The following is a 14,941-nucleotide window of genomic DNA, read 5'->3' as shown; positions in this document are numbered from 1 at the left end:
TATATATATATATATATGTCCATATCATTTTTATTTTCGTTTTATATATTTTGGTACATAAAGATCAAATAAATGAAATGAAACATGTTGCTTTCGCAATTAGCTGAAATAAAATACAGAATAAATAAATTGTAAAAAATACTATTTTTTTTTTTGTTTTAGTGAACTATAATAACCTGTATGTATTCAATTTGTCCATCTATTACTTAGTCATAACCAATCCAGACATATTAACTGTATCGCAGGCCAATCAATGTCTTCATACAATGGCTCCCAAAATGGCTAACTTAATATATTCATGTCATTTTATTTCATTTTTCATACTTTTCAGGCCAAAAGTTTAAATCTAAATGTAAATCTAAATGTTAACCTCAAAGAAAGACTTCCAGGCTCAACACAAAGTTTTATGGTTTGCAGTTTTGCGGAAAGGTACTGCATTTGAACAATATAATGAAATTTATTGTTATTATTACTATTAAATTCATTATTAATCCAATACTGGAAGTCTAGAAGGGGCCATCATATCCTGTTACACATATCTGGGATCAGAAGCAAATAGGCTAATACTGAATTCTTAGTCTAGTGCGAGCTCATAAATATGATCCACAGACCTCACATCTGTCATATAAAGTGTGCATTTCATAATCTTAATGGAAGCAGCAGGTCAGCTTTAGAAATAGTATTTATTCAGATATATTACTCATTGCCATGCTGATTTATACACATAAGGTGGAGAAGAAGAAATATCTGAATGCATCTGCTTCAGAGTGAAAACTGTTCTAGCAAAAGGTCTAGCACTGTTTGTTTGCAGAAGCCTTTTCCAGTCTAAAGCATTGACATTCATACATTTCGAAGTGTTTTACAGCACTATGTAACTATAAAAGCACACAGCCCCTCTATGTAACAGCTAAATCTCAGAGACAAAATAGACCGTTTAAAGCATAAGGCTTTAACTGCACACTAATGGGATGTGGTTCTCCAAATAGCACATGACTGACCCGGGGGACATGAGAAGCCCTTAATCTTCAGGGATCTTTCTCCTCTGATGGGAAGGCTTCAGGATTAACTTTGAATGCTGGGCTCGCTATAATCTTCCACCATTACTGTCTGCTAAACAATACTACAGCCCAGCATGAGCAAAAGCACACAGGCAGTAAAACATATCAGTGTGTCCTATAGGTTCTCCTAAATCTGAATTGTTGACATAGTTTTTCATTGGACGCATGGACATTGACCTCAACAACAAAAGATATGGGAATACTGATGCACAAAAAAATCAGCAACCAAAAATGGTTAGCTATACAGCCCTGTATTTTTTAGGCAAAACCTCTGACCGAAACGGTGATCTATGGCGTGTCTACTCATAATGGTGGAGTTGGCGGAATTATTAAGATAAGGGTGTGATGTACCTGGTCTCATGGCATAAACGTACCTTGTGTCACTTCTAAGCGAGAGGCAAAATACGTACCAAAAAGTACATATCACTGCAGTTTTCAAAATAAATGAAAACTAGAGGCAGTAAAACCCAGACACCTTTTATTATGTCTTCAAAACAATATTAGTATGCTGGGGGATTTGAAAACTGATGCTTCTGAACGTTAGCATCGCACATATCCAGCTTCATATCTATGTGTTTTCATAGATGGTAGGTTTGTTTGGTAGCTCATGGAGTATGAAGATGTACTTGAGAGACAAGGGTTCGAATCCCGTGTAACCATGGTTCCACAAAACTAGGGATGTTCATTTTGGTTATTTTTCCTAACTGATAACCGACGCTCGTTAACCGATTATTAAACGTTCACCGACAAGATTATTTTAAATTAGAAAGGATAAGTGTCTCTGACCTGTTAAAAAAATAGTAACATTTGTTTCCTGGGGATTAATTTTACACGTGCATAAAGCAACAAACAACAGAACATGAGGATTCACATGGTCTCCATTTCACATCACGCACCTGCAGCGCTTCTGCAAGCGGAGAAAAACATAGTAAAGCTAGGCTATATATAGCGAATAAATAGGCCTATTCAAGAAAAAAAATTTACTTGAATAATAAATTATGAAAATAAACGAAAGGAAACAGCAGAAAGAGGCAACCTATTTTGCTTTAGACTTATTTTACGCACAAAGATTTGTTTTAATTGTGAATGTACAAAAATAAATTAAAAACATTTACAATTCCAATTATCTTTATTACTAAAAGGAGAAGTTGCTTCCACTGTTAGAAGGCAAAAAAATCAAGTGATTGCGATGGCGCTGCATGCGCGCACGAGGATAAGCTTTGCTACCTTGACAATGCAGCCTATTCATTATCATCATAAAATACAGTCAGTCAAACAAATGGAGAAAAAAAACACACTGCTCACGAAAAAAATTATACACGTAGCATAGCCTATTTTAACAATGCGGCAAACCTTTTTAAATATTTTTATAAATTGCTGAAAATAAATGACTTTTTAAACAGTTTAACTGATTGTATTATTTGATTGGTTTATGGTTAACTGGTAAAAATGAACATCCCTAGACAAAACAGTTCAAATCTGCATATAAGGAAGTTGAAATTGCATCAATAAATGCTGTTTTATTTCAGTTTTGCATTTGTAAATACTATTGGTAGGTTTAGGGTTGGGTTTGTTGTAGAGCATATTTCCAACCCGATAGATAGAGCATTAAAGGGGGGGTTGAAATGCTCGTTTTCACTCAATATCCTGTTAATCTTGAGTACCTATAGAGTAGTACTGCATCCTTCATAACTCCAAAAAGTCTTTAGTTTTATTATATTCATAGGAGAAAGATGGTCTGAAACACGACCGGCTGGAGGCGTGACGTGTGGGCGGAGCTAAAGAATCACGAGCGTGAGTAAGCTTTTGCGTTGAGAGCGTTTGGAAGCTGTGACATTACCATGAAGAAAAAAACATCCAAAACAAACCATGGCTAACAGTCAGATTCAGCGTATATTTATGATCCAGAATCAGATCCAGAGGCTGAAATTTAACAAGAGCAGCATCAGCAACGACGTCTCTATGTGGTATGTACTGAAACTGTATATATTTGCTTAGCGGTTTTGGAAAATGACTAAGTTCCACTTTGTCGTCTTTTTTTTTTTTTAAGCTGTACATGTGGAAAGTGCAGTTTGATGACAACATCGCATGTTGTTTACTTGATGTGCTTACGCGCGGATAGCTAAGTTAACCAAACAGAGATATTTGAAGCAGTTTTACTCACAGCCTGCGGTTCCAACACACGATCGTGACCCTTTTTCGTTGGGACTGCGTTATCCTTAAGAAATAAATGGTGTGCAAATCCGGCGTCAAACTGGGCCTTGTTTGTAAAACAAGCATCTTCGAAATGCAGGGAACAAACAAAAACACTTGCACAACTCCGTTGATGCTCTGTAAAAATAAACTCCATCCACTGGTCCCTTAATGCTGTTTTTTTTTTGGTAATCTGTGTAGGGTTGTCTTGCCAGGGTTGATGCTCTCGCTCTGATCAGCGAATGTCTCTGCTCCGCTCTGCTATACAGGAGCGTGCGCTCTTCCGGCAGAAGTGCCTCAGGACCCATATAAGGAAATTCCGCTCCATCTAACGTCACACAGAGCCATACTCGAAAAAAACTTTCCGAAACTTGTGACAAACCGGAAGGAGTATTTTTGGAACAGAGATACTCCTTCAAACGTACCACTTAATTTTTGAAACTTTGTCTATGTTTAGCATGGGAATCCAACTCTTTAACAGTGTAAAAAACTCAGTATGCATGAAATAGCATTTCACCCCCCCCCCTTTAACTTCTAGCGAATCTCAACAGCGTTTCGATAAAGATGTTATTTTGGTGCATCACTATATTGGAAGAGTTTGTATGCAAAGCTATACATTTTCAGTAATTCAACTCAAATTGTGAAACTTGTGTATTAAATAAATTCAGTGCACAAGTCTTTGATTCTTTTAACTGTGATGATTTTGGCTCACATTTATCAAAAACCCACACACTGAATGCACGCTAAAGCTAATAAACAAAGGCAGACTGTTGACTAGTGTAAAATCACTTTTCTAGGTGTGGTGTGTGAATGCAGCTGCAGCTCTGAGGATGATGTATAATGTCATTGTGCTGGCTTCCTGCTTTTATTCTGGAGGGTTTGTTCAGCAGCCATACCAAACACAAAAACTGTGAAAAAAGAGATGGTCCTGAAGACTGAGAAAGACATTTCCTATTCTCTAACACACACACACACAGACCAGCAGTTGGTGCTGTATGTGAGAGAAACCACAGTAATAACTGATGAGACCGAGCCACAGGGAGCTAGCAATGTTTCTCACCAGAATACAACGCACTTTACCATTAAATCCTTTACAAACGGCAGCCTGAACAACAAAAGCACTTTAATCCTCACAGCAGTTAGTCTGCGCCGGTCACATGCATCTGAATGGGACAGGGAGAGTGTTTTTGTGATGGTATCACTGCGGGCGGCAGTCATGGCCGCCCCGCTGCAGGCGATCACAAAATGGAGACTGCAGGAGAGAGAGGGAGGAGAGACATCTTCCTCTCAGAGCTGCTGCACTTTAACAAGCTTCAATCACATTCTGTTACAAGATAATCGTATATCCATACTGTCAGACGTATCGCTGCAGTGTGCTGACAACTGAAGATGTCAGGTGAAATAACTGGTAAAATCTCACAGATCTGGCACAGAGTTACTGGAAATACACTGGTGCTTCTTTAGTTATAGCTGCTTTTATGACCCAGTGGTTGAACATTATTAAAACTAATATCCTTTTTGTTATTTGATGGTCTTAATAAACTATCATGGAAACTTTTTACTATACCTTTATAATTATATATATATTTTTTTTTTTAATTGTATAAATATCAATATTTAACAATGGTTATGCACCCAACCTTATGAAAATCCTATAAAGATACACACTACAAAGCCACTGTAAAAAATATTATATTACAGTATCTAATTAAAGCATAAAATAAACACATGGCTTGCTTTTCGACATTTATGAATCTGTACGCAAATAATGACGTCCATCAGTTTTTGTTTTCCCCACCATAATGATTTTTCCCCAGTGAGCTCATTTACCAAGGAGAAATGAAATGTGAAATTTACAATGTCATTTCCAGTATGTTATTATAACGCTGTAATGACACTGTAATGGAAATGATTCTGTGATAGAAGTGACACTGGTGACACAAGTAGAACTCTCCTGAAATATTTCATGTGTGTTCACTGTTAGAAAGGCTCATTATACAAAATAAACAACTTAGAATGTGAAAAGTGCGTTTTAAAAAGAGTTTCTTTTCTAAAAGTGCCCGTGGTTGAAGAAATATCCATTCACAGATCAAATAGTCTATTTCTGTTCATTTAATTAACTTTTTTTCAATGAAAACCAAATAATATTTCAACACCAGCACGCTATATTACTGTCAAATCACCTCAGTTGCATTTTCGGTTAACTTGGAAAATCATTTTTGCACCAATTTTGTATAAAAATGCCATCTTTTGGCAATCCAAAAACATGAATCAAAAATTGAGGTTGATAAAGTTCAATAATGGAAGGTCTTGCTGGGTGTAAAAAAAAAAAAAAGTGTCAGAATAAAGCTGCAGATATTTGACTTCAGATATATGAGTTTTGCAATGTCTGCTTAAAACGCCTTCTTTGTATTTCAATCAACCAACTATTACTGAAACTGCCTCGTGCTGAAGAGATTGATACAAATTAAATCAAAGAGGACAGTACTTCAATAGTAAAACAGCCTCTTTCGTTTATTAATAGGGCATTTGTATCATCAGACTGAACCTTTCAACTTGTTCACTCTCTTCATTAGACAGACTTTGGCCTCAGGTCTGAGAAAGACTGATTAACTGCCAGCAAACAATCTGCTTCGCCGAACACAAAAGCCATTCAAAATAAACTCAGCACTGATGCAAGGAAGCTGGAATTGAATTTTTGCATGATGTATTAGCTTTAAACCTTATCATATTTCATCCAAAACTATTTGGCATTGATCATGTTTAATATCTAGCCTGTTGTATTTTGTAAAAGTGAGCTCAAGGTGATCATAAATAGGAGCTTACACAATGAAAGAGCTTGTGTTATAAATAATGTATACACACAGACTAATGGCAGATTCATTTGATTTATCTATATCTAGATATTAAAGACAGAGCGAGACTTTTTCAAAGATTTGTTGATTTTTCTGCATGTCTGGTACTAAAGGAAACCAATGAACCAGTGAAAGCACGCATGCCTTCTCACTGAGATGTCATTATGACTGTGCTGTGAGGACGGAGTAATGGTGAACAGATGGAGATGTGGACAAACAGTGGGTTTTGGCTGCTAAAGGACTAAACACCTCTATATCAGACATTAATGCTCTTGTTCTCCCTGAGACCAGCGACTGAACATCAAGTATATCTTTCAGTTTCACACAGCAGGATTTGTATCCTTCCAATCCATTAGGAAAAGAAAATGCAAAGTAGGAACTACACGGTTGACTTGCTCTAACGTCAGGTATATAATTCACACACTGAACTGGAGTCCGTTTCTTCAGATGGTTTGTTTAATGCCCACACTTTTAACCACAGGATATGCTATGATATGTATCCCCGCATAAAAATATTTATATTTGCACATCAACGAAAAAGTCAGCTAGTGGTTTTCCTGACCGCTGCTCGTCTCAAAGTGCAACACACGTTATAGCATCTGACATTTAAGACAGAAGAGAAGCCAGCTATAAGATTTTAGTCCAGTGATTACAATATGAAATTTGTGTGTCTTAATGTACATACATACATATATGCACACACACACACACACACATACATATATATATTAAAAAACATGAACATAACAAGAATAACATGACAAAAATCTGTCCAGACCTGTCTAAATCTAAGAATACAATGTTGTTTTTGATGACCACATGACAATGAGGTTTCAAAGCTAAAATAAATAAACCGAAAAGTGTTTTAAGAGTTTATTTTCTAAAAGTGCCTGTAGTTGAAGAAATAACCATTCAAAGATTCAAAGGCTATTTATGTTCATTTATTTCACTTTCATTGCATTTTCAGTTAAATTTGTATTTACACGTTTTAGAAAAAACCTGTACACTTTCAGGATAACACTTACCGAACCTTTTGACAAAAATAAATAAATACAAATAATCAGTTGTTCACAATTACAGGATGTTTTCAATCATTTATGGCAATAAAAAATCCCCCCCAAAAATCAAGCTGAACATTACTAGAAAATCTTTTCCCATGTGTTTTCAATGGGATTTTTCTGTTCATTTTTTAAAACGATTAACTTTTATAACTTTTCAATTTTTCAATTTCAATTCAATTTTTTTTATTCATTCAAATAATTTTATTTTAGCTTCCTTTTAGTTAATAAAAACCATTTTAATACTTTCATAAGATTAAGTTGACTTTCTAGTTTAACCCAAGTTGATTTGCTGAAAAACCTGTCAAACAGAAAAATAACAGAGGTGAAGTGTGGGCTGACTGTTAAGTTTCAATCATAGACTGTATTCAATACTAGTGTGATCTTCCTTCAGCCTGAGAAAGCCAAGATGAAGACAAAGGTGAAAACTCACCCCTCCCCCTTCACACACACACACACACACACACATTTACCCACTGAAGTCTCTCACATATTTCTCTATTATAGCAACAGTATTAACGTTACACCTGTCTGGCTCCTTCTTCTCTCAGCATCTCTTACACTGAGATTAATCATGTTACCATGACTAAAGCTTACCAGATTTAATTTTAAACGTGTTGTTGTCATGCCTGAAATAATTTTCTGGCTTTGACAGATTAAATAACAGCACCTTCATTATGTCATAAGAAATAAAAAAATAAATAAAAAGGGGGGGGGGGGTGGCCTTGAGAAACAAACCAGCATCTAACTTACTCAAGTCTGCAGCAATCAGTGTTTGCCATAAACTGATCATTAGATAATGAGTGCAGCTCAAACATGCAACAAAACCAATGCAGCTCTGCAGACACATATGAGTTCAATTACACTTCTGCATTAAAGAAAGCGAGTCTTTTCTTCACGATCGAGCCGCCTGAGCCCTCAGAGCCGCAGACGAGCCGCTGCAGCCCGGCTGCGGGAGTGTGTCTCTGGCCTGAGGAGAGGAGAAGCCGCCCATCCCCCACCAGCCCCGCCGTCCTCCATCTTTAATCTCCGGACCCGCTGTCCTTCACACACCACTAACAGCACACAAACGAATACAACTCACCTGGGATGCTCATGGCCGCAAAGGTCGGCGTTCCCGCTATTCGGAATTCGATAAAAGTTTTGCTAAATATGGATTTATTAATTGAAAATTGGACCGGGAGAAGGAACCGCGCCTTTCAGAAGAGCAGCAATCCTAAACCGCCATCTGGTGGCATTTTCCTCAATCGAATGGCGCGTGCTGACACCGGAGCCCGAGCGCCCTCTGGCGGACACAGCCGAGAATAGACGACGCACAGCGGGCGGCAGGGGGAGGCGGAGAGACCCTCACCACCAGGACAAGCATGTCTGCAGTTTAGGCGCTAAAATAGCACCAATTTGGTCCTGATGTGTTTCTTCTTTGAAAGAAAAGTTATTCGGGCTTAAAGGCGTTAAAACTGCAGAATTCTAAAACATAATTAGTCAACATAATAAACTGTATTGCTATATTTCATTGGGTGATTGATGTTTCAGGAGCTCTATAAATTGTAAACAGCTGCAGTACTTTCCCAGAATTGTGTCTGAATGTTGGCTCTTGAATCTGTTGAATATATAGACTTATATGTATTATAATGATTTGTATTCCTTGTAACTCTCCATAAATTTGTTTTCACTTGCAAAGCATATTGAATAATCTGTTGATTTTGTTTCAAGTATAATCATGTTTAACTTCCTTTTAATGTCTCCCTTTTTTCTGATTACTTAAACTGAATCTCTTCGACTGCCCTCATGCACACTTTTTCTATGTGAAAACAACATATTAAAGCTCTCAGTCTTTACTAATTGACTAATCTGTTGTGACCTTTGAGTAATTGCACCAGGGGTCTGGAGTGTAATGGGTGGTCTTAACAGTCAGAAGGCCTGGAGCTGTTGTCTCGTCCACATCGGCCTCTCATCTTCTAGGTCTGATGAATCGTTCAAATTAAGAGAAAGGTCTGAATTACAATGAAAACAACCCATTAGGCCACCTCAGATGCTGTGGCAAACAATAACATAAAACTGAGATGACATTTATTTTCTTCATCTGTTCTTTCTGTGCTGTTTGCCTACAAAAAAATAAAAATGTGTGAAATGAAAACAATAGCTTATGCTGACAACCAATTATCCAAAATTGCACTGCATGATAAGGATTACATGGATACAAAACAATACTGGATATGGTATGAGCTGCAGAACACATCATTTTAAGACCAGGCCAGCTTATTACTCTCCTCACAAACACGGAAGATCAAAGAGAGCACTTTTTATTCATCTATAAATGCATATTCTTTGCATTTGTATTTCCTGTTCCCTCACCCATCTGGATTTATCAGCTAGTCCCAGTGTTGTTTCTGTACACTAGAATCTCTCCCCAGCAGAGGCCTTTGTCAGTCTGATAGATTCGAGACACTCTAACCCAATTAGCTGACTCTAGATTTACGCAGGACAAAGGAGAATTTACTAGGCCTCATTCTTCTTCCAAGAGACGAATGATGGAAATGGAAAAGGGTGGAAAGTGTGAGTCACTGAAGGGAATGGGTCTATTGGCACACATGGTTTCTGTCACTAAACACACGTCTGAAAGATCACTATATATAGGTCTTCGTATTCTGATCTCAAGCCATCTTCAAAGATGATATTTAGCGGGGACTCATGCTCCCACCGCTCTCATAACGTCTATGTCTGTGTAAAGTTAATTCGGGAATCAATACTTCACTTTCACAGTCTTTCCACTGAACACTAACTCTGCAGACAGACACATGCTCGAAGGAAATATATAATATAGACAGGAATAATGAGACTCTTTTGGGGACAGTTGTATAAACACTATTCACTAGTTTGACCAATTAGCAGTTAGCCAAGGGGTAATCAGTCTTACTTTTCAGATTTCACTAAGACCAGTTTACCTTTATTTGTAACTGAAATTAAAACATTATAGCCAGTTTTGAAGAAATAAATTAGATGTCTAATTTTTAAGACAAGTCTATGGAGTTTATGCAACTGGCCCTTGATTAATGGCATCAAGTGGTCTCCATTGGGAATCGTCCACCAGCAGTCTTTAATATGTTTAGTCATAAAAGTTTAGTATTATTTTTTATTGTATTTAATATTTCTTTTATATGCTTTTCATTTATATTGCTTATTTATGCATACTGTATTTAAAAAAAAGGAAAATTGAAATTTCTGGACTATTAAAAGTGAAGAGATAAATTAGTGTTGTTACTGTTCGAAGTTTTTTAATTTGCTCCCATTATGCGTCATGATTTGCTGCTGAACGTTTCACTGCTGTATGTAAATGATTCTTCTACCATGCCATGTTATTGTCCAGTTTTAAATCACCATATTTCACAACTAATTCATTGTTTCTTAGTCACGATCACATGTCGCAGAAGGTTCAAACAAAGCCGTTCCCTGCAGCCACTGCAAATGTTTGCACTGATTGCTGCTCTCCTCTTTGTCTCCAGCGCAACTTGACATAAAGGATGTAATTACCCTGGCCAAAAGTACTTGAAGATGCCTCATCCCCTGCTTCCGTTTCACTGGGACACATTTGGTGGGAGGGAGAAACAGCAGGTGGAAAGGAACATAACAGTTTTAACTGACTCACAGGTCAGTGATGAGCTAATGAAATCATTTCTTATCCTGCATGACTACATACTGTCATAGTCATAGTGTCTATATTAAAAATGTAGCACATGTCTATTTAATTTTGAAAGCACTTTCTTAGACTTTAAATGTTTACATGTAAATTGTGTGTATATACAATGTACATATAAAACTATTTAGATTTAAATGACACTTTTTTTGATAAGCATTTTTTAGACTTTTATTTGTAAATCCCAATTATCATGGACATTTAAATCACCAATTGGATTTCATGTATCCTTTTCTGTACATCTCCGCACAAGCAATTGTCGTGACTCGTGAGCAATTGCCTGATTGCTCAGTCAGTTTTAATGCTTTTTAATTGTTGATCATGGTTCCTCTTAGCAAGACATTTTCACTTGGACAGAATGTTCAGTGTTTGATAAGTTTTAGACATCTGCAAGTCTGATCAATCTTTAAAGCTTTGTCTCTGAACAGCTCTAGTTGAAAGAGTTATAAATTGCACTAGCAGTCTCTAAAGGGATGTTTTCATCATTAATCGCCATGATTTTCACCTTTCACAGCCATATGGATTAAAATATATTGTGCTTTGCTCTCATCATATGTCTATAGTGAATGTGCATGTACAATTTACATAAATAATGCAGGGGGAAAAGGTCTCTTACAAGCATTTGTCACAAAATATTTACTGCTTTAGCTGTCCATAAATTCAGATCTGTGATTCCAGTGAAATTTTGCAGGGCCATCTTCACTTTGAGAAAAGGCTGGCACAAAACAATTCAGCGTGATGTTGTCAACAGTGTCGCTCCTTTAACCACACAATTGTCCAGAAAACATCTTTGAAGCAAGGACAGCTAACAGCAATCATGTCCGGCAGCCTAGCTCTATTTTTAAAGCACAGTAACCTTGCTGTGAGCTCTCACAGCTGCTCTTCGACTTTTCCACCTCTTTCATTGGTGTCTGTGCTCTGTTGCACCAATAAAAGATGGAGGAGGTTGAGAATACTCCATAGACAGTCATAGTCATGATGGGCAATCACTGGCTGGTCAAACTGAGCCAACAAGCTTCATCCCTCATTCATAGCCGTTTATAATCTTGTTGTCAAGGAGTACTTCCAATTAGTGGTTTGGACTTGACGTTTGGGTTTGCTTGGGACTTGTATGGTGTGTTTTCTCAAGATGCAGGTGAAAATAGGATTATGAGAGAATCGGAGAAGATGGTCAAAAGTTGAACTGAAACGTCCTTTTTGGGGCCTGATAAACCTAATAACGTCACTGGCATCCAAACCAGTGCATGAAAACATTCTGTTTATTATAGGCATGCCACAGTTATGTGGTCTGCTGCTTTATATGCTCAAACTCTGAAGCAGGACGGATTCTGATCGGCTTTTATCATTCATCAGCTAGAAATAAAAAATGAAAAAACATTGTGAAAATAATTTAAACTATGATTCCTATGTGTCGTTATAGCTATCACGTGGACTTTGTTATTCTCATAGAATTAATGCAATTAAAACTTTATAGTTATTGTTACAGTTATCAGCCTTTGTGTGAGCCTTAAAATGTTTGTACAGTAAACTGTTTATTGTTTATTACTAACCCATTTTTTCCAATTTTTCTTACACATTGTACATTCGAATATCCTGTGATATTTCTTTATGAAATAATTTTTAACCATTTTATTTCAGAAAATAAAAAAAAAAAATTGCTAACTAATTTATACTTTATTGTATAGAACTAGGGTTAGGGTAACCCTAAACCCTAAACCACTTACATAAAATGAACTTAGCATGAAAAGTAGTTATTTTTAAACAAATCAAATTATCTATATTCCTCTAAAATGGCAATTTTGGCCAGACTGACCTTTTGACCTCAAGAGCTGTTTCAAATTGTAATTCAGTCTCATCATTTTGATACAGCTAAAGTGATATACAGCTTATGGCTATTTAATACATTAATTTATTATTACATTAACATTTTATTTCCCAGAAATGTAATGTTTACTGCTTATGTGTCTGTTTTAAAAATGTCGTCTCAGACAGCATGCCAGCTGCCACTTGAAGACCCTCAAGGTAATTCACATGGTAAGCATCTGACTGTACAGTAAAATCACATGCAAACTTTTTGTCACCTGTCAAGCAGTTAAGTTAACTTTAGTGAGGTTATTAATGCTGTGAGAGTTACACATGCATCCTGTTCATTGGGTTGCAATGCAACTGCCCACTGCCAAACCATTGCTCCACCATGTCAGCAGTTGTCCTTAAAGAAAATATGCACCACTAAGAAGTGATCAGGTTTAAGAATGCAACAATGCACAAAGCCAAGCATTTGTGCCTGCATTGACATCCTTGGGTAGAATATGTTTCAGGCCTTAATGTAATATTTTTTTCAGAAACATATTTTAAATGTTTTGACTGACAACAAAGAATCTAAAATAATACCCATTAAACAGGATACATTAATAAATCACACTGATGTTCTCAGCTGTTTCATATTCAGACTAGCATTTTCAGCTCCCAAAGCAATCAGCAATTGTTCCTCTCAACAGGAAATGCCTTTTCCCTTTTAGTGTTTGATTACAAGCCTATTTCAGTGATGCCAATGTCCTGAACAAAGCTATTATTGTTTTGTATTCTGCAGTTTATTGTCTTATTCTGTTTTTAGCATTGGGGAAAAGTCTGTGACTGACAAGATAACTAACTCTGAGGTTGGATAAGGATATGCAGTATCTGGATCATGTATGATGAATATAATTATTGTGTATGATTAATATCATAATGTATCATCATATATCAACAGTTTTTCAGCATCCTCATTCACCAAGACAGCTGTATCCTGCCTGCAGCTCCTAGAATTATAATGACACTTGCTGTCTTTGTGCATTGTGAATAAACCTTCATCCTCTATAGTATGCCGAGCTGTATGTAATATATATATATATATATATATATGACTTAATGAAATTAGTTTAATGTTTGATATATTTTGATAGATTATTATTAATCATAAAACATGGAATGAACAGTGTTTAGAAACATTGAATGGAGATGAATCAAATAAAAATAGCTATTCTCTTTAGTCAAATGGGAGTTTGCTGCATCACTTTTACTGTTTTAGTCTATCAGTATTTTCTTGTGCGTGCTTGAGTGAGCTGGTGTATTTAATGCTTTCAAAATAACAGGGAGAAGATGCAGTCTATTCATTATGAGTAGCTCATATTAAAGAGAGTGGGGACATTGGTTACAGAGCGCCTGTTTGCCCAGTATAAACAACCAGTGAGGGATAGTGAGACTACACTGGTTCTTCATGATCTGGTTTAACCAGCCCTGTATAGTTAGTTAAATAGTGAGTCCATTTTTTACCCAAGAAATTTTCTGTGAGAGGGTCAGTAAGGACTTTTGAAGGAATGACACTTGTTTGAACGTCACAGTTGAGATCTGTCTTTGAAGTCTAACATTATAGATTAATGGCTGGGCCTTTCACATAAACAGCATTATGTTTGACATTTTAGTTTTATTAAGCTTTTAAGTTTAATGATTCATTCATTTTTAATATTGATATCTTTGCGCATTTGTGTCCAAGTGTTCTTGCTTATCAATAAATTTCACCTTTTGATTATTTTGCTTGTGTTGTCATTCTACATGTGTGTTAAACAAACAACAGCCCAGCATTTACTGGGTCAAAACAACACAATGCTGCTGAGTTTGTCCTTTCTGACACAGTACTGGGTTCCCAAAATTACCCCTGCTGGTATGTTTTTAACCCAGCATTTTTTAGAGTATATCTAATAATGTGATACTTTTTTGTAATTTTTTTAAATGTAATAAAACATTCCATTTAAAGAATGAAAAGCTAAATAATATGTATGAGTGTTACTATTTAATTCCATCTTAAAAGGACACTAAAGCACTTTTACTGTGCTGCAGGGAAAATAGCACTGATTCTTTGCTCTCTGTGTCTGCAGAATGAGTTTCACCCATCGTTCTCCACACCAGTACAGAGAGGAGAAAAGTTCAGAGGTGATTATACGCTCACTGATCTGTCACAATGACAGAAGAATGGTCGCTGACAGAAGGAGCATTCAGATATCGCACATAAAATCTGTTATGCATTTATAATTTATTAGAGGTAAA

General features: G+C 36.4%; 1 protein-coding gene across 2 annotated transcripts in view; it reads right to left on the bottom strand.

Moving 5' to 3' along the window:
• The window catches only part of LOC128028918 (cohesin subunit SA-1), a 37,035-nt gene extending 28,618 nt beyond the window's left edge, over positions 1-8,417 (bottom strand). Inside the window, exon 1 of one of the 2 annotated variants that reach the window (XM_052616258.1) lies at positions 8,249-8,417. The gene's annotated coding sequence lies outside the window, so the exon portion shown is untranslated. The remainder of the gene's footprint in view (positions 1-8,248) is intronic. The other variant, XM_052616267.1, reaches the window with a different exon arrangement.
• Positions 8,418-14,941: the final 6,524 nt, after the last annotated feature.

This window comes from Carassius gibelio, chromosome A2 (assembly GCF_023724105.1).
Source record: "Carassius gibelio isolate Cgi1373 ecotype wild population from Czech Republic chromosome A2, carGib1.2-hapl.c, whole genome shotgun sequence".
NCBI lineage: Eukaryota > Metazoa > Chordata > Actinopteri > Cypriniformes > Cyprinidae > Carassius > Carassius gibelio.
This window is presented reverse-complemented; position numbering and strand designations above follow the sequence as displayed.